A 19533-nucleotide genomic window follows, 5' to 3' on the forward strand; every position below is an offset into this window, starting at 1 on the left:
ACAACTGCCCTCCCCTGCAGGCCTGGTTCCCCCCCCCCAACTGCCCTGGTTGGCCTGGTCTCCCCCAACTGCCCTCCTCTGCTCTCCTGGTCACTCCTAACTGCCCACAATTGCCCTCCCCTGCTGGCCATCTTGTGGCAGCCATCTTTGACCACATGGGGGTGGCCATCTTGTGTCTTGGAATGATGGACAATTTGTATACTACTCTTTTATTAGATAGGATAGGATGCACAAAAACTGATAATATTAGTTGCCTTAGGAAAGAGGAACTGACTGGTTGGGTTATAGGAGCAAGAAAAAACTTTACCCTGTTTTTTTCTATCCTTAGCATTATGAACCATGTAAATTAATACCAACCCCCCAAAAAAAATCTAAAAAATATATAATAATCTCCATTTCACATAATAACTTCTCATCTTATTTTCTCTAACCTCAAAAAAGATGCCAAATTTTAAAGTGCCCAAGTCAGGTATCTATAATTGATCTATATAATAAAAGGCTGTGGTCATGACGCTGTAACAGTGGAACAACCTAACAACTAGTCACCAGGAGGTACATGGAGCACCTCTCGCAGGGTGGGGCTTGCACGGGGTTGGCGGGGCCTATGGCACAGGCAGGGCGGGGCTGGGATTCCGGATCTCGCACAGGGTGGGTCTGGGGTCCTGCTGGCACAGCAAGTCTAGGTCTCGCGTGATTTTGCACACTGGGCCTCTAGTATAAGAATAACAGGCGTTCTCAAACTTTTTAAAGTGGGGGCCAGATCACGGTCCCTCAGAGAGCTGGAGGGGCGGACTATATGAACTACTAATTCCTACTGTAACACCTCGGCTGCACTCACTGCCCAAAAAACCTGGCGGGCCGGATCAGACTCCTCTGCGGGCCGCATGTGGCCCGCGGGCCGTAGTTTGAAGACGCCTGGAATAAAAGATACCCACTATGAAACCTTTGAATTAACTGTATTAAGTGGTTAACTAGTGATTCTGGGGTAGGATCAGGATCTTCACATTTTACCTTATATTCTTTTTAATTACTTATAATTCTATTTTAAAATATATTTTTATTTATTTCAGAGAGGGAGGGAAAGGAAGAGAGAGATAGAAAGATCAATGATGAGAGAGAATCATTGATTGGCTATCTCCTGCACACTCTACACTGGGGGATTGAGCCCACAACCTGGGTATGTGCCCTGACCAGGAATGGATCCATGACTTTCTGGTTCATATGTCAACCCTCAATCACTGAGCAGGGCATGAATTATATATATAAAATTTATATTTCTTATAATGAACATAGATTACTTTCATAATTTAAAAAATGCAAACCACTAAAGGTTGAAAAATTTTAATTAAAAAATCTATTGTCCTGACTTTTATTTGGAACACTTAGTTTTTTTAAAAAGCCACCTTATTTCCTAGCCTTGTTCACTGAAAATGGCAAAAAACAATGACCAACCACTAAGCAAATGAGTACTCTTGCACCCAGACTGTGACCTCTAAACATCATTTCCCCATAAAGGAACTAGGATTTGGGGGACAATGGCTGATACACATGCCCAGGAATGGAAATGTAACAGGTGATCTCAGAACATCATGTTAGCTAGAAAACAAAGAAGCTAAAAAAGAGTAGCAGGATCACAGCAAAAGGACATTGGAGGTTCCTATTTGCCAAGATGAGAAAGTGAGACACCAATAAGGATAAAATTAAAATTGGTTGAAACACATAAATATGCTTAAATTGGAGAGTCCATAATAACAATTAAAATAAAACTTACCAATCACTTTGCAAGATGTTAGTTAACAAACTCATTATTTTGAAAATGGCATTTGTCTTGCCTTTTCTGCACAAGTTGTATCTCAGAGTAAGCAAATAGGTGATGAGGGGAAGTATATCTTTATAAAAGTATTTTATTGTAGTTAACACCAACTAAGAAATGATAGAATTTGAATATCACCATTTTTTAACCCTTGACGAAGTTCAGTGAATGGGTGTAGACAATGATCATCAATGGCTTCTGATATCATAAAAAAGTGACTAATAGATGTCATACATCTCCCTCCTAATAGAAATACACTATAAAGTATTCTAGCCAAAATACTGAATCTGAATCTAATCAAGTCTCTAGATGTAACTGCCAAATTTGAAGGAAACACAGTGAACAGAGAAAAATGTTAAATGACATTACTATTATGTTGATCACCAAATCCATCTGTGGTAAACTACAGATGACCTAGTTTCTTCAACAAATAAAGTGCATACAAAAAAAAAGAAGAAAATCTTTTATATTAAGAAGAGATTTTAGGCCTGGCTAGTGTCACTCAATGGTTGAGCACCAACCTATGAAACAGAAGGTCAGAGTTTGATTCCTGATCGGGGCACATGCCCGGGTCGTGGGCTTGATCCCCGGTGGGGGTGTGTGCAGAAGGCAGCCAATCAGTGATTCTCTCTCATTAATGATATTTCTATCTCTCCCTTTCCCTTCCTCTTTGAAATCAATCAATCAAATATATATATATATATTTTTTTTTTTTTAAAGAGAGATTTTAAAGATATATCGACCAACTATAAGCTATAGGCTATTTGAATCCTATTATAAATATGTAGGCTGTTTAAAAAATGATAATACAGTCAAGGAAATATGAGTATCAGAAGTGTATTAGTAATATTAAGTAGTTATTAAGTATTTAATTTTTAAAATATTTTTTATTGATTTTTTAGAGAGGAAGGAAGAGGGATAGAGCGTTAGAAACATCGATGAAAGAAAAACATCGATCAGCTATCTCCTGCACACTGCCCACTGGGGATGTGCCCACAACCAAGGTACATATCCTTGACTGGAATCGAACCTGGGACCTTTCAGTCCGCAGGCCGACACTCTACCCACTGAGCCAAACCAGCCACGGCTTATTAAGTATTTTAGATGTGCAAATGGTATTGGTATTTTTTTAAAACAGATTTTTATTGATTTCAGAAAGGAAGGGAGAAGAGAAGGAGAGATAGAAACATCGATGGCAGAAAATCATTGATTGGCTACCTCCTGCATGTCCCCTTCTGGGCATCAAGCCTGCAGCCCAGCATGTGCCCTTGACTGGAATCGAATCTGGGCCCTTCAGTCCATAGACCAGCTTTCTATCCACTGAACCAAACCAGAAAGCGCTAGTATTGTTTTTTTTTAAGTCCTTTCTTTTAGAGATATATACTGAAATATTTATGGATTAAATAATACATCCCGGATTGGTTCCAAAATAATTAAGAAGGGGGTGGGTAGTAGGAGCATAAATGAAACAAGATTAGTCAGAGGCTAGTTACTATACATGGAGGCTCTCTTTACTATTCTCATTGCTTTAGAATGTTTAAATTTTCCATAATAAAAGCCCAGTTCAATTCCTACCTCTTCCTTACCTTTCTGTATTAATTTCTCTTTTCTTTTCCATTTGTTTATACTACACAATTAGACTCAACTCAATCCTATTGCATTCTGTTTATATTACAGAATCCATTATTATCTACTGTTGTTTTGATCATTAAATGTTCATGATTTATCTCCACAGCTATCCTGTATGATCCTTTAATACACAAAAATATTTTGATCCCACATCCCTAGCATGATACTAAGCCTTTTAATGGTCCCAAGAACCTTAACTGACAATAAAGTAGTCTCTGAAAAACCCTGAGACCCATGGGGAAAATCCAATATTCTTCCCTGTTACCTCAAGTGCTACTTTATACTAAAATTAAGTTTTTGCTCTAGTAAAAGCATATAATATTGTCTTCTTCAAGTTTTGCAGGGGTCCCTTTTGTGATATCAAAAAGCTAAGTCTGCCCTGACGGGTTTGGCTCAGTGGATAGAGCATCAGCCTGCGGACTGAAGGGTCCTGGGTTCGATTCCAGTCAAGGGCATGTACATTTGTTGCGGGCACATCCCCAGTGGTGGATGTGCAGGAGGCAGCTGACCGGTGTTTCTCTCTCATCGATGTTTCTGACTCTCTATCCATCTCCCTTCCTCTCTGTAAAACTGTAAAAGAAAAAAAAAAAAAAAGAAAAAAAATCAATAAAAATATAAAAAACGAAGTCTCCAGCAAGTTAAGACAAGCTAATAATGAGCACAAGTTTTCTTCTCAGAGTTCAAATGGGCATATTTATACTCTTTCACAGAAAAAGAATTCTAGGTTTAAATAGAAGTTTGTTTGTTTTTTAGCTAAATGATTAATTGAATACACTGAAATGTGGTAAGAGCTTCAACTATAATATAAAAAGATAACCCAAAGAAACAGTCATAAAGCCTAGGAAAAAAAGATCTCTCCACCTAACTAGAGACCAATTGAGAGTGCTGAAGAGAGCCTGGGCCCATGTGCTCAATGGTTAGAGTGTCAGCCTGCACACCTAAGGTTGTGGGTTCGATTCCCTGTCAAAGGCACATACCTGGGTTGCAGGTTCAATCCCAGCCCCAGTTGGAGCTCATTTGAGAGGCAACCAATCGATGTGAGAGCTCTCTCTCTCCCCATCGCACCTTCCTCCCTTCCACTCTATAAAAATATATTTTTTAAATCAATGGGAAAAAATATCCTTCAGTGAGGATTAACAAAAAGTGCTGGAGAGCCCTAACCAGATAGCTCAGTTGGTTAGAGCAGTGTTTGGCAAACTCATTAGACAACAGAGCCAAATATCAACAATACGATGATCAAAATTTCTTTTGAGAGCCAAATTTTTTTAAACTTAAACTTCTTCTAACTCCAGTTCTTCAAAACAGACTCACCAAGGCCGTGGTATTTTGTGGAAGAGCCACTCTCAAGGAGCCAAAGAACTGCACGTGGCTCGAGAGCCACAGTTTGCCAACATCGGGATTAATTTGTCCAAGGTTGTAGGTTCTATCCCCAGTCAGGGCATATACGAGCAGCAACTAATAAAATAAATGGAACAAACCTCTTCTCTCTTCATAAAATCAACAAATTTTTTAAAAAATCAAAGAGTGCTATCCCTGCTCGGTGGCAGTTGTTTGGAGCAGCAGTGGCCAATCTTTCAGACCTCACAGATCACAGATCACCAGTGAGCCACAGGCCACCGGCTGGCAAAGCCTGGTTTGGAATCTCATCCTATACACCAAAAGGTTGCAGGTTAATTCTTGCTTGGGTTTATACTGGAGTTTTTCTTTCTCTCTTCTACTTCTCTCTCTAAAATCAGTAAACTTATTTTCAGATAAGGATAAAAATAAAAGAGTGCTGGAGAACAAGTCTATAAAATATTTTCAAATATTGAGTTGATGTTTTTTAAGTAATTTATTTTTCCTCTAATTATAAAAGAAATCCATATTCTTTGTAAAAAAGAAAAAGAAAAATGAAAGAAAAAGAAAATAAAAACTATCCTGCTACCTTTTGCATAATATTTTGCCTCACTAAACAGTAAGTCTTTTGAAGGTAGCTCATTTCTCCAAGAAACAGAGACTCCTCTCTTCTAGAACTCATTTATGAAAGCCCACCAGGAAAGCAGAGAGATGGTGCAAACAGGATTAATTCAACAAAAGTAATACGGTCTGGCCAGCATGGCTCAGGGTTCAAGTCCAGGTCAGGGCACATGCCCGGGTTGCGGCATGTGCCCTGACCTGGAATTGTTCCCCAGTGTGGGGCGTGCAGGAGGCAGCCGATCAATGACTCTCTCTCATCATTGATGTTTCTCTCTCTCCCTCTCCTTTTCTTTCCAAAATCAATAAAAATATTTTTTCAATAAAATCAATATTTTTAAAAGAGTAATTTGTAGTTTGTTTTTCACCATTTCACCATTTCAACATTTGTATAAATTCAGAATCAGAAAAACACACATTCCATTTTCATGGGGTTTTCTTAGTTTACAATAATTTTTGGCATTTTTTCAAGTGTCCTTAAAACTTCTTACTATAGTAGCAACAAAATCCTACATTTCCAATTGCCAAATCAGGTAGTAAACACATCATATTTACTTCATATGTAAAATCTTACTTTTTAAATTAGCCAAAATAACTATTCCTTTTATTTGCTCTTTTATATATATATATATATATATATATATTTTATTTCAGAGAGGAAGAGAGGAGAGATAGAAACATCAGAAATCATTGATCAGCTGCCTCCTGCACGCCCCCTACTGGGGACCGAGCCTGCAACCCAGGCATGTGCCCTTTACTGAAATCGAACCCAGGACCTTTCAGTTCGCAGGCTGATGCTTTATCCACTAAGCCAAACCAGCTAGGGCTTTATTTGCTATTTCTCATGTAAAGATCCTACCCAACTCCATCAACAGATTTTCACATTTCACATACAGTTAAATGTATAACTAAGTTCTCCTCAGAATATCCTACACTTGCTCTTTCCAACTAGCAGCAAGCCATGGGCATCTCTCGGGACAACTGGCACAAGCACAGCAAGACCAGGGGCAAGAGAGAAAGTCCTACCACAAAAAAGCGAAAATGAGCAGTGATGCCCTGCTGCCAACCCTAAGACTGGCCCCCGCCATACACACACAGTCTGCATGAGGCCAGATTAGGCAACTTCTCCTGGGACTCCAAGTGTTTTATGTAAAACAAGGATTTTAATGTTGTCTACAATGCATCCAACATTGAACTGGTCCACACCAAGACCCCAGTAGAGAACTACATCGTGCTTATTGACAGCACTCGGTAGCAATGGGCTGAAAGCAGGGAGTCTAGCTGACTTCTGAGGAAGAAAAAGAGGTTTTAAACAAAAAATGATCAAAGAAAATTCAGAAGAAATATGATGAAAAGAAAAAGAATGACAAAATCAGCCATCTCCTAGAGGCGCAATTCCTGCAGGGCAAACTTCTTATATGCACCTCTTCAAGACCAGGCGAGGCCAATGCGGCACAGCAGATGGCTATGTGCTAGAAGGCAAGAACTGGAGTTCTAGCTGAGGAAAACCAAGGCCAGGAAAGGCAAATAAATCCCCTTCCCTCCTATCTTAGCTCATGTAATAAAGATGTTTATTGTTCACACACACACACACACACACACACACACACACTCTACACGTGTGAATTTATACAGTTGCAAAACAATTCGTGTCATAAAATTCACCTACAAGTACCCAAGTGTAATGCTCACCTGATATCTAGCTCAGATGCATTACCTCATCCATCCAAGTGAAGTATAAGAACTATACTTGTCAAGCAAAATTTGAAGAGACTGGGGAAAATAGTAGACAGCCTCCAGCAAAACACATTGGTGGGGGGGGGGGGGGGGGATTCATCCCTTTCACACCCAGAGCCTAGGCTCTAACAAATTTTCAACAATAGTGAAGTAAAAAATCTCAGAATAGTTTGACTTTTCACTGGACTCTATGTCTTAATTAAGTAGTCTGGGTGACAGTGCAAAAATTAATTTGAAGCTATATTTCTTTTTCCTTAATCTGAAAAGCTAAATATTGTCTGTCTTGACTTAAAAGCCCCAGAGATTTCGATTCTGCAGGAGCTCTACATGGATCTAAATTTAGCCAAGTAACAGAAATAGTTGGAAAGCATGTAATTCATTTTAATATCTGCACTTTTAAGTTGCCAGGCAGCTAATTTCTTAAATAATCTTAAAGCAGTCATCCACATAAAATATAAAAGCTAGACAATCAACAGATAGGTTAGCACTTGGGTTAAGTAAAATATTATCTATAACTTCTATCTATAACAATTTCCCTCGTCAAAAATATATTCTATAGCCTGGACAGTGTGGCTCAGAGGTTGAGCGCTGACCCATGAACCAAGAGGTTGCTGGTTCAATTCCCAGTCAGGACACATGTCCAGGGTTTCAGGGCAGATGCCCAGAGTGGGGCATGCAGAAGGCAGCCAATCGATGCTTCTCTATATATCCCTTTCCCTTCTCTCTCTAAAATCCATAATAACTATAATAATAAAAATGTAATATACTAATTAGTCCGAACAACCTTCCGGACTTGAAGGCTTTAAGGGCCGAGCCAAGCCGCTGCACGAAAAACAAATTTCATGCATTGGCCCCTAGTATATTTTTTAAAAATATGTAGTTTATTTCCACAGGGATAATAGGCAGGATTTTAAATCTTCAACAGAACATGCTAATTGTACACTATTCCTTTCCTTATCGCTTACTTATCTGTTTCCACATCAAAAGAACATATAGATAGGTTTAATGGGTTTCATCTTCAGTGAACAACGTTTCTGTAGAGGAGACTGACATATCTGGTTTCATATAGTATCCTAGAGCAGGACATTCTCACTCTGTTGGACCATAATCGGTTGGGGGTATATCAGATACCAATTCTAAGGCTAATTCTATTTTAGATTTTCTTAAATCTAAAACCACACTCCATGTTCAATACAAACACCCTAACTTCAAGTCAGTTTCCTAGACTATATTCACAGACCAATATGTAATGTGTGTGTGTGTGTGTGTGTGCAAGTTTAGATTCAAAGCACAAAGTATGAAAGCTCTGGTTTACAAGTTTCCCTCTCTAAGGAGATTTTAATTCAGACAAAAGAAGATACAAAGAGGGAAACAACCCGTAAGTGATTACACCACAGTAAGGAAAAGCCTGGATTGCATGAGAGCAAGAGGACATGAAAACTTATTTTCACCTTCACATGTCATCACCATGTTAGGGGGGAGGGAAACCCCAATACAAATAATCCCCAACTTACGGTGCTTTGACTTATGATTTTCGACTTTATGGTATGAAAGTGATACTAGAAATCATAATTTGAATTTTGATCTTTCCCTGGACTAGCAATGTGTATGTAGTATGATACTCTTTCATGATGGTGAGCAGTGGCAGCGAGGTGATTTTGCCCAACTATAGGCTAATGTCTAAATATTCTGGCACATTTAAGGTAGGAGAGGCTAAGCTATGATGTTCAATAGGTTAGGTGTATTAAATGCATTTTGACTTATGATATTTTCAACATTTGATCAGTTTCTTGGGCAGAAACTACATTGTAAGGTGAGGAGCATTGAAACATACCAATTTTCTGCTCAATATCCATCTCCCTTAGCAAGTCATTATCACTGCCTGTAGCTCACTTCATTCCGAGAAATAATTCAATTTAGACATTTTGTTATTAAGTACATCTGGGTCTTATTGATAGGTCTAGAGTTCACTCTTTTTTTTTTTTTTTTTTTTTTTTTTTTTTTTTTTTTTTTTTTTTTTTTTTTTAACTGGAAATAATTGATCCCATGAAGATAGCTAAGAACAGAACATTAAGAATGAGAAGCAGTTCCCCACTAAAGGAATCAAGGTTCCTTGCAGAAATTATTGATTCCAGGTCTGGGGCAAGTAAAGTATATTGTGAACTTCAAACATCTTGTGCCAGAGTGTAATGTAAGCAAGCGCTCAAAACTTGACCTGTTCATGTCAAAAGAGCATAGGAGTCAGTTTGAAGAGGCTCCCATTGACCAAACTATGACAATTACTGTAAAATTGAATATAGTCCGTGTGTTTTTTTTTAAATATATTTTTATTGATTTCAGAGAGGAAGGGAGAGGGAAAGAGAGAAACATCAAGGGTGAAAGAGAATCATTGATCAGCTGCTTCCTGCACATCTGAGCCCACATCCTAGACATGTGCCCTTGACCGGAATAGAACCTGGGACCCTTCAGTCCATAGGCCGACTTTCTATCCACTAAGCCAAACCAGCTAAGACTATAGTCAGTGTTTTTAATCTGTAGAGCAATGGATTGGAACATATCGAGATGTTTTTATTGATTTTAGAGAGAGCAGAAGGCAGAGGGATAGAGATAGAAACATCGATGAGAGAAACATTAATTGGCTACCTCCTGCACAACCCCCTACTGCAGATTGAGCCTGCAAACCCTGATCTATCTCCTGATCAGAAATCAAAACAGTGACTTTTTTTTTTTTAATTGATTTCAGAGAGGAAAAAAGAGAAATAGAGAGATAGAAACATCAATGATGAGAGAGAATCATTGACTGGGGGGAGGAGGGGGGGTGTTTACCGAGCCCACAACCAGGCATGTGCCCTTGGCTAGAATCAAACCTGGGACCCTTTAGTCCACAGGCCAATGCTCTATCCACTGAGCCAAACAGGCCAGGGCAAAGCAGTGACTTCTTAGTTCATGGGTCGATGCTCAACCACTGAGCCCACCAGCAGCGCCCAAGGTTTTTTTTAAGTATATAGAGTGACCCTCAAATCTATAGAGTTGACTCTCAAAAGCAAAAACAAAACAAAAAGAAATTAAGCTCTTCTTTACAGAGCAACACCAATCAGTAAATGTAGAAGGAATGAGAGAATCAATATTTGCAACCACCAATATAATAACTGATTCAGGTAATGGCCATTAAGGCCTTCACTCCACACCTGAAATGACTGTCTGCCTCCTTCTTGAATCTCTCTCTTCTAACATGCTATCACACACACTTTATTGGTTCTCCATCTACCTTGTTGGCCTCTTCAATTTTCTTCCAGGGCTCTATTACCGCCGTTAGTATTCTGCAAGGTTCCCAGTCTTCAGCTCTTCTGTCTTGACATGATCCTTAGATGACTACAAAGTTTATACTGTTGACTCCCAAATGTCTCTCCAGCTCCAATATCTCTCTCCAACTCCAGACTGGTACACCTAACTTCCTGTTAGTCATTTCCACATAGTTTCACAGGTACTTCAAATTCAACCAATCAAAAAACAAACACCTCACTTTTACTCCCAAATAAGAAACTTCCTGTTTGCCTAACATAAATAATGTCACCATCCAGCCCAGGAGTCACCCAAAACTCATCACTTTCACCTCCAAACTCACAAACAGACATACCTCCAAGTCTAACAGATCTACTCTCTAAATATCTCCTGAATCCGTTCATCCCTGGCAGGGTCACTTCAGACCCTACCTCTTATCTGGATTATTTTGACTTCCCTTAAACATAACTGGACTCGTTTATTTCCTGATTCCAGTCTATTTCTCTGTCTAGTTGCTAAATTGCTAAAAGTGATCTTTAAAAAAAACCAAAATCCTTCAATACTTTTCATAGTTTAAGACAAAATTCAAACTTTTTAGCCTACCAAATAAAGGCCTTCAAGATCAGGCCCCTCCCTATCTCTCTAGCCTTTTCTCTAACCCCATAAAAGATCCTATGTTTAGACACATCCTACTCCTTGAAATCTGTCAAAGGCATCTGCTGTACACCTCCGCCCTTTACACATGCAGTTCCACCCTAGACTCTCTTCCTCATATTTCACCTGGCTAACTGTTGTCAGCCCTTCAAGAATCAGCTGGATTATCACCCCAAATCTTTCCAAATCTCCACTGTGCTTCTAAAGCACCTTGTGGTATTGGGGTGGGGTGGGGGGCAATGTTAAAATATGTACACAGATAATAATTTAATAAAAAATAAAGCTGAAACCAGTTTGGCTCAGTGGATAGAGCGTCAGTCTGTGGACTGAAGGGTCCCAGGTTCGATTCCGGTCAAGGGCATGTACCTTGGTTGCGGGCATATCCCCAGTAGGGGGTGTGCAAGAGGCAGCTGATCCATGACTCTCTCATTGATGTTTCTAACTAACTCTCTCTCATCGCTTCTCGGCCTTTTGGCTAAGATCAAGTGTAGTATCTAACGATCTCTCTCCCTTCCTCTCTGTAAAAAATCAATAAAATATATATATTTTTTAAAATAATAAAAAAAATAAAAATAAAGCACCTTGTGCATTCCTCTAGCTCAGTGTTCATCAGGCTGCAGTATCTCTGATTGACTGGGTATAGAACCTGCAACCTTGGACAAATTAGGATGATGCTCTAACCCTGTGGTCGGCAAACTGCAGCTCTCGAGCCACACACAGCTCTTTGGCCCCTTGAGTGTGGCTCTTCCACAAAATACCACGGCCTGGGCAAGTCTATTTTGAAGAAGTGGTGTTAGAAGTTTAAGTTTAAAAAACTTGGCTCGCAAAAGAAATTTTTAAGAGTTCTCTTAAATCCTGCTGATTATCTCACTTATCTTTACATTTCTTGCTCTATAGGATAAGAACTTTAGAATAACGATAGGAGTGCAAAACTATAGTTTTTATTTGCTTGCAAAGATTTTGAAGTCTTCAACACTAAAAAAAACAAAACAAAAAAAACACACTATAAAATATACTATAAATGCCTATAGATAAATGAAAGACTCAAAACATTGGTCTAAATTAAGGAAGAGACCTTACGAAAGCACTTAATAACCAGCTTCTTTTTTTTTCCCCCCAGAAGAAAATACCCAGAAAGGCTTGAAAATAATTTCCTAGGAAATAATCAGTCTTTGACAATTGAGAAAGTCACAGTGTGACAAGTAATTAAAGGAAGTGAAATGATTTGTGATGCTTTTGTGGTTAACAAACTAAAAAGAAATAGAATGAAATTAGTCCTTTAAAAATATAAAGTGTTTTGATTATTGAGAGGCATGACTACATAAAGCTTTCACACATTTCTCCTTAACTTCTCTCATCTATAAGCTGGGGTTCCCAATTTGATCAGTTCTTTTTTAAAAAGCACAGGAAGCTCAGCATGTGTGGCTCAGTGGTTGAGGATCAACCTATGATGAACCAGAAGGTCGTGGTCTGAGACCCTGGTCACATACATGCCCAGGTTTCAGGCTTGATCCCCAGTAGGGGGAGTGCAGGAGATAGCCAATTGATTCTCTCATCACTGGTGTTTCTATCTCTCTTTCCCTCTCCCTTCCTCTCTAAAATCAATTTTTAAAAATATTTTTTTAAAGCACAGGAAAGTACTCTAGGAAACTAATTATCAAAACAAGAAGCTGAAAAAAAAAGAAGCTGAAATAGCTTTCTCAGTATGGGCTCTAACACCTGGACTGTAACAACTTACAAGAAATCCTGCAGAAAAGCAAAAAGAACACCTGGATTTAGGAAGCATCCCAGAATCTTTCCTTTCATACATCCCATATAAAAATAATAAAATCACTGCAGATTATAATTATGGACTTTCACATCAACTTTTTTAAGTGTGCAGAAAACATATATGCTAAGGTAATCTAAGGGAAGTCAAAGAGGAGTTAAAACAGATTGTTTAAAAAATCTTTCCTATCTATACTTGTTTTCACAAATAAACTCAAACATAGGAAGGAATGAACATGGTAACTTCACTGGAGAGGTGGAACAGGTACTACAACGCTAAATTGGTAAGAACAAAAGTTAACCACTAAAGCCGAAACCGGTTTGGCTCAATGGTAAAGCGTCAGTCTGCGGACTGAAGGGTCCCAGGTTTGATTCCAGTCAAGGGCATGTACATTGATTGCGGGTAGAGGGTGTGCAGGAGGCAGCTGGTCGATGTTTCTCTCTCATCGACGTTTCTAGCTCTCTATCTCTCTCCCTTCCTCTCTGTAAAATATCAATAAAATATATAAAAATAAAATATATTAAAAAAAAAAAGTTAAGCACTAAAAAACTATTAAGTGGAATGTTTTCTACACAGAGGGTAAGAAGGTTACAACTGCAAGGAAATACTGTATGAAGAAAGTCTCTAAAATTAGACGCACCAACTGTATTCATGTACACATATTCAAGCCATGAGTCCAGTTATTTTTCCTACTTGTAAATTGGTAGCACATTCCACAGAGGAACACTCAAGAGTCCCTTATCCAATCTTACAAGGAGGCATAGAAAAACTTTAACACCCCCCCTCCCCTGCAACCTCCCCACACACACACAGTTTCATAGAATTCTCTCCTCTATACCTCCTGGGACCATGTAACCAAAATAAAACACTTTTTATCCTTTCCCCCAAATATGCTTTTTCCTGAACGCTTTCCTTGAGTTCCTGAAGAGATCTGACACAGGAATAAGCACTGCATCATTCAGAAACTGTTACCTACTCTGAACCGTTGTCAGCACTCAGAATCTATATATATATAAAAGCCAGTGGCAGGAAAGCCATAATGACCTGAACGACCAGTGGCTATGACGCCCACTGCAGCCAGCAAACCAGCCTGATGGGAGGGAGGGGCAGCTGGCTGCCCTGCAGCCCCTGCAGCCCCTCCCCCTGGCCAGCCCCACCTCCAATGGGCTCCACCATGGCGATTGGCCCACAGCTCTTCCCCCCAGCCAGTTCCATCCCGATCAGCCCCCCCACTCTAATCAGGGACAGGGCCAGCTGGCCAACCACCCATGGCCCCTCCCCCAGGCCACTGATCCCCAATGGGCCCCACACACACACACACACACCATTCCGGGATGGGACCGGCCAGCTCACAGCCCCTCCCCACTGTCAGCCTCACCCCCAATCAACCCCCCCAACATCAATCCGGGATGAGGCCCGCCGACCAATCGCCCTTGGCCCCTCCCCACAACTGGCCCAGCCCTAATTGGGCCCCAATCCGGGTGGGTGGGCCAGCCAATCTCTCACCATCTCCTCCTCCCATCAGGCCCCGCCCAGATCCACCCCGATTAGGGCCAGGCTGGCTGGGCCCCACCTGTACATGAATTCGTGCACTGGGCCTCGTTTACCTATAAGAGGTAAGAACATGGCACAAACTGTTTATCTCTGCAGCCTCAGAAAGACTTTCTAGAAACTTTGTGAAAGGATTAAAAAGGGGACAATAGAAGTCTGACAGAAGCTTCTATAAATCTGCCTAAATTATGTCAGAAAGTATTCACCAAATGAATACTAATTTATTTCTGATGCTGTTACTTCTTTACACTAATAATATCCAAATCAGGTCCAGTCCAATAGATACAAAACACCCAATCTCTCTCTCTCTTTCTCTTTCTCTCTCTCTCTCTCACACACACACACACACCATTCTCTTTGGCCTGGCAGCTTTCAATGTCCTGGTAAAGTGTTAAGCAAAAATCTTAGGCTTTGCCACCAGCATTCCCACAGAGTTAAAAGCACTATCTCACCCCTTTGCCTTCCTTATCTGAAAAATAGTGGACAGGACTGCCTCAAAGAGAAATCTTATCCAGGCCGTTCTGGCCAGAAGGTCAATTAAAGTAACAAATGAATCAATCAAGAAACAAAAAAGGGCACTAGCTGGTTTGACTCAGTGGACAGAGCATCAGCCCTCGGACTGAAGGGTCCGGGGTTCGATTCTGGTCAAGGGCACCGTAGACTCCAGGCGCATGCAGGAGGCAACCAATCAATGTATCCCTCTCACATCTGTTTCTCTCTCTCCATCTCTCCCTAAAAATCAATGGGAAAATATCTGAGGGGAGGATTAACAGCAAAAAAAAGAAACAAAAAAAAGGAGGGATAATTCCTCCTGAGGGATAATCCACAGAACTCAGGGGGCCTGCTTCTTTTATCTTCAGACTCAATATAGAATTTAGTTGCTAAAAATGACCACAAATGCCAAAACTGGTTTGGCTCAATGGATAGAGCATCAGCCTGCGGACTGAAGGGTCCTGGGTTCAATTCCGGTCAAGGGCATGTACCTTGGTTGCAGGCACATCCCTAGTAGGGGGTGTGCAAGAGGCAGCTGATCGATGATTCCCTCTCATCAATGTTTCTAACTCTCTATCCCTCTCTCTTCCTCTCTGTAAAAAAATAAATAAAATATATATTTTTTAAATAAATAAATAAAAAATAAAAATGACCACAAAATGAAATTGAGATTAAAAGGATCAAATGTTGCCAATTACCAAACACTTCACCATTATTAGAGAAAGTTATTCTTTTTTTTTTTAGCTCAACTGCCTCTACATGAATGAGGGGGAAAAATGCCTAACCCATATTGCCCAGAGTATAAATACTAATATCTTCAGTCTAGTGAAAAATTCAAAGTGGAACCAGCTTGTTCAATTCTCTGGAGCCAAAGTGGTAAGGATGGTGATCTCTCTCATTGGGAATATGAACAAATCTCAAGGAAAGAGCCTGAAGCAGTTGGTAAAAATCTACCCACATGAGATGTGAGGTAATCTTCCTCTAAGACCACCAATGCCAAACAAAGTTCCCCCACACTTCATCCTCTCTGCCTTCAAAATGCTTTATTCAATTACCTGAAAGCCCAAGACTTCTGTTAAGAGAAATGTGGCAAGAACTGACAGAAGAAAAAAATCTCAATTTCTTCCAATAAATACGTTATAAAATCCTAGTAAAAATCCATTCCACACCTCCAAGGACAACCAATCGTGATCAGAAATTCATGACAATGAGATAATTCAAGAATAAAACTCCTCTTTACCCATTTAGTCAAATAAATGTGTTAAGCACCAACTGCATAATAAGTACTATGCATTATACTAAGGATATAGCAATTAACAAAACAGAACTATCTGCCTTCATGAAGCTTCCTATCTAATGGGGGAGACTAAATATACAGCATGTTAGCCCTAGTTGGTTTGGCCTGTGGACTGAAGAGTCCCGAGTTGATTCTCGTCAAAAGCACATGCCCAGGATTGCAGGCTCAATCCCGTGTAGGGCCTGCAGGAGGCAACTGATCAATGATACTCTCTCATCACTGATGTTGCTATCTCTCATATTATAGGTTGATAAGAAGGAGAAAAAGTGGGATAGGATATTCAGAAAATGTATGTGGGAGTGGGGCTTTGCAATTTAGATAGCCAAGGAAATGTCCCTGTTAAGTGTGACATTTGAGTAAAGATCTGAGGAGGTGAGGCGACAAGGCTGTGCAGCTCTATAAGGAAATGGTTATCCTGGAAGATCCAGGGAACAAGTGCACAGCCCCTGAAGCAGAAATGTCCTCAAGGAGCAGCCACGGACCAGTGCATATATTGGGGGGAGGGGGAGTTGGTGCAAAAGGGTGCTACAGATCTAGGGCTTTGAAGGCAATTGTAAAGTCTGTGGTTTTTATTCTGAGAGAAAAAGGAAGCCATCTCCTCTTCTGACTCCTTTCCATTAAAAAATATCAGGCACCCTATTTTACATAAGCAAAACTTTAAATTGTTTTAAACTGTGGAGATCTACAGTATAGATCATTTAGTGGACTCAAAGACAGCAACTGCAACTCTGAAATGTGACTTTTTGCTGACAATTTATCAGGCCTTCAAGAAAGGTTCTCAGGTCTCTCAAACCTATGGAGAACAGCAACAGGGCAAGAAAAAAAACACAAGTGAAGAGTGAACTTGTAATTAGCCCTAACCCACCACTAAACTTTTGTCTCCATGCCCCTGGCTCCACAAAAAAGGAAAAAAGAAATATTGGAGAAAGAACACAATAAAAAAGAAAAAGCATTAGTAAGAAAGAAGAGTCACGAAACCAATTTAAGTGCCCATATGACGATTCAAAAATACAATAAAACGTTAGGCATTTGTGACATTTTCAAAAGTGGAACCTCCAGTCTCCATTTTGCCCATCAACATCAACCAGGGTTCAGGCGTCTTCATTTTAGTTAAGTCAATAGGAAAATATATATATACAAGAACATTCATCCCACTGGGATCTTAATTGAAATTTTCCCTTTCTTTGGCTTAATGACACCCTGGGCTGTTATCCGGTCACTTCTCATCATTATGCAAGCACAGTTCACTGTGAGTAACTAAATATTCTGTGGAACTACGAGGCTAACGGTCACAAATGTTGAAAATTTTTGGCTCTTACAGGAAACCGAAGTTGGGAATAGTCCTCTGAGGCTCCAGTGAGTTATGGGCTTAGTGTAGGCCCAACTTTTAAACTCCAAAAACGGCTCCCTGTGTGCTCCCACTCAAATCCCTGTCTCCACACAAACTCGGAAACCGGCATGACCTGAAACACTCCAACACCGTTGCCTCCCACTTTTTTCCAGAAAACGGAGACCCATGGAGGCAGTCAACGCCAAGCCTCAAAAGGGCGCAAGTTCTTAGGTCCCACTGCACAGGCCACAGGTGGCGCCAGCCCCCACCCCCCCCCCCCCCCCCACGCCTCCCTTTCTCCGTTTCCCCACACACTGGGGACCTCTGCCTCGGGGCCGTCCTTCACCGGAGGCTCCGGCCATCACCCACCACCCCGGCCGCGGGCAGCGCCGGCGCGGGGAACCCAGACCGGGGGCCTCTGCCCGCCGCCCCGCGAGGCCGCCACGCCCCCTCCCCACGGGCCGCCCGCCCGCGCCGCCCGCCCCTTCGGCCAGGAGGCGGCCTCACCTCACGCGGGCCGTGGCGGGGAGGGCACCCGCGTCTCCGCCCGCCGCCCGGGCCCACGGCGCCCCGGCGGCGGCGCGCTCCTGGGGGCGGGCTCTTCTCGGCGGGGGCTTCCCCCCCGGGCCTGGGACGGGGGTGCAGGGGGGGAAACTGGGGCGGGGGAGGGGAAAGGGACTTGGGAAGGAGGGGGAGAGGGGGAGAAAAGGAGGGAACCAAACCCGGAAAGGGAGAAGAGGGGGGAGGGGGGAATTAGAAGGGGAAGAAAAGGCCCAGAGTCCGCCCCCCCGCTGCGGCCTGCGCGCTACGTCACCGCGTCCGGCTACGTCACCGCGTCTAGCGCCCGTCGCGGCCCCGCTTGCCGTGGGCCTCGGCGCGACTGCAGGCGCCCGGGACACGCTCACCCACCTCCCAGCTACCCCCCGCGAGCTCACTCGGGAGCTCAGTGTGTCGCCCCCTTTGTGTAACCTGGGTCCGAAGCTACCAGTCCACATCCACTGGGATCCTTAGCGTGTCAGGTTCACCCTAAATTTAAACATACTACTACGTAATAATTAAAGAAATTTAAATGTACAGAGCACTTTCAGAAAAGCTTTTGACTTAGGGCAGTAACTCCTGAGCCCAAAAGAGCAGTTTTACAATAAAAATGTGTAGTATACATGGGTAAGGATCATGTGGTAGGTAAATGTCCATGTGTTCCAGAGGTGTAAAAATTTAATTCTATTAAAATCGCTTCATACCACCACCTTCCTCTAAAATACAGTTCTTAAGAATTCTCTTCAGTTTGCAAACCTGGAAAGGGAAAATCAATTTAGTTATTGGTTACGTGTATTTAGATAATTTACCGATCTCAAAGAAGTCTTACATTGATAGAGTTTGACCGTTAAATACTTACTATGCAACAAGAACTGCAGAATGTGCTAAAAAAAAAAAAAAAAATTTGAATTTTAGAATTTCAGAATATATTAAAATGGAGAGTTCAGAAGGGCAGATATTGGCAGAATTTCTTCAGCACATTTAGAGGTGAGGGTTTTCTGGCTCACAAACAAACCTATGTATATAGTAGGAATAATAAACTTTTATTAAGCACTTAATCTGTGCCAGCCACTGTAAATGCTTTACAAAATTATTTAAATATCAAAACTGTGAGATAATCATTATAGATCTGTAATCTCATATTCAAAATTCATAGGAGCAGCCCGGTTTGTGTTGCTCAATGGATTGAGTGTCGTCCCATGCACCAAGGGGACACTGGCTCGATTCCTGGTCAGGTTACAAGCCCAGGTTGCAGACTTGATCTCCGGTAGGGGGCATACAGGAGACAGCCCTTGCAGGAGGCAGCTCATCGATGTTTCTCTCCCTCTCTCTCTCTCTCTCTCTCTCTCTCTATCTCTATCTCTCTCCCCCTCTCCCTTCATCTCTAAAATCAATTTAATTTTTTTTTAAATCCATAGGACCAGACATGGATCAGAATTCAGAAAATGTCAAGTTTTAGAAAGGTAAAATGGTATGTAAAATGAATATTA

General features: G+C 41.3%; 1 protein-coding gene, 1 non-coding gene and 1 pseudogene across 23 annotated transcripts in view; 2 read left to right on the forward strand and 1 right to left on the reverse strand.

Moving 5' to 3' along the window:
* Positions 1-18135, reverse strand: part of R3HDM2 (R3H domain containing 2) — a 144073-nt gene extending 125938 nt beyond the window's left edge. For 20 of the 22 annotated variants that reach the window (XM_036455968.2, XM_045588171.1, XM_045588174.1 and 17 more), the window contains exon 1: positions 18014-18135. The gene's annotated coding sequence lies outside the window, so the exon portion shown is untranslated. The remainder of the gene's footprint in view (positions 1-18013) is intronic. The other 2 variants (XM_036455983.2, XM_036455969.2) reach the window with 2 other exon arrangements.
* LOC118728915 lies at positions 6357-6974 on the forward strand (annotated as a pseudogene).
* LOC118730922 lies at positions 11524-11713 on the forward strand. Its single transcript, XR_004991665.1, has one exon. It is a non-coding gene; the product is annotated as a U2 spliceosomal RNA (small nuclear RNA).
* Positions 18136-19533: the final 1398 nt, after the last annotated feature.

The sequence above is a fragment of the Pipistrellus kuhlii genome, unplaced genomic scaffold, assembly GCF_014108245.1.
Source record: "Pipistrellus kuhlii isolate mPipKuh1 unplaced genomic scaffold, mPipKuh1.p scaffold_m20_p_3, whole genome shotgun sequence".
Lineage (NCBI taxonomy): Eukaryota > Metazoa > Chordata > Mammalia > Chiroptera > Vespertilionidae > Pipistrellus > Pipistrellus kuhlii.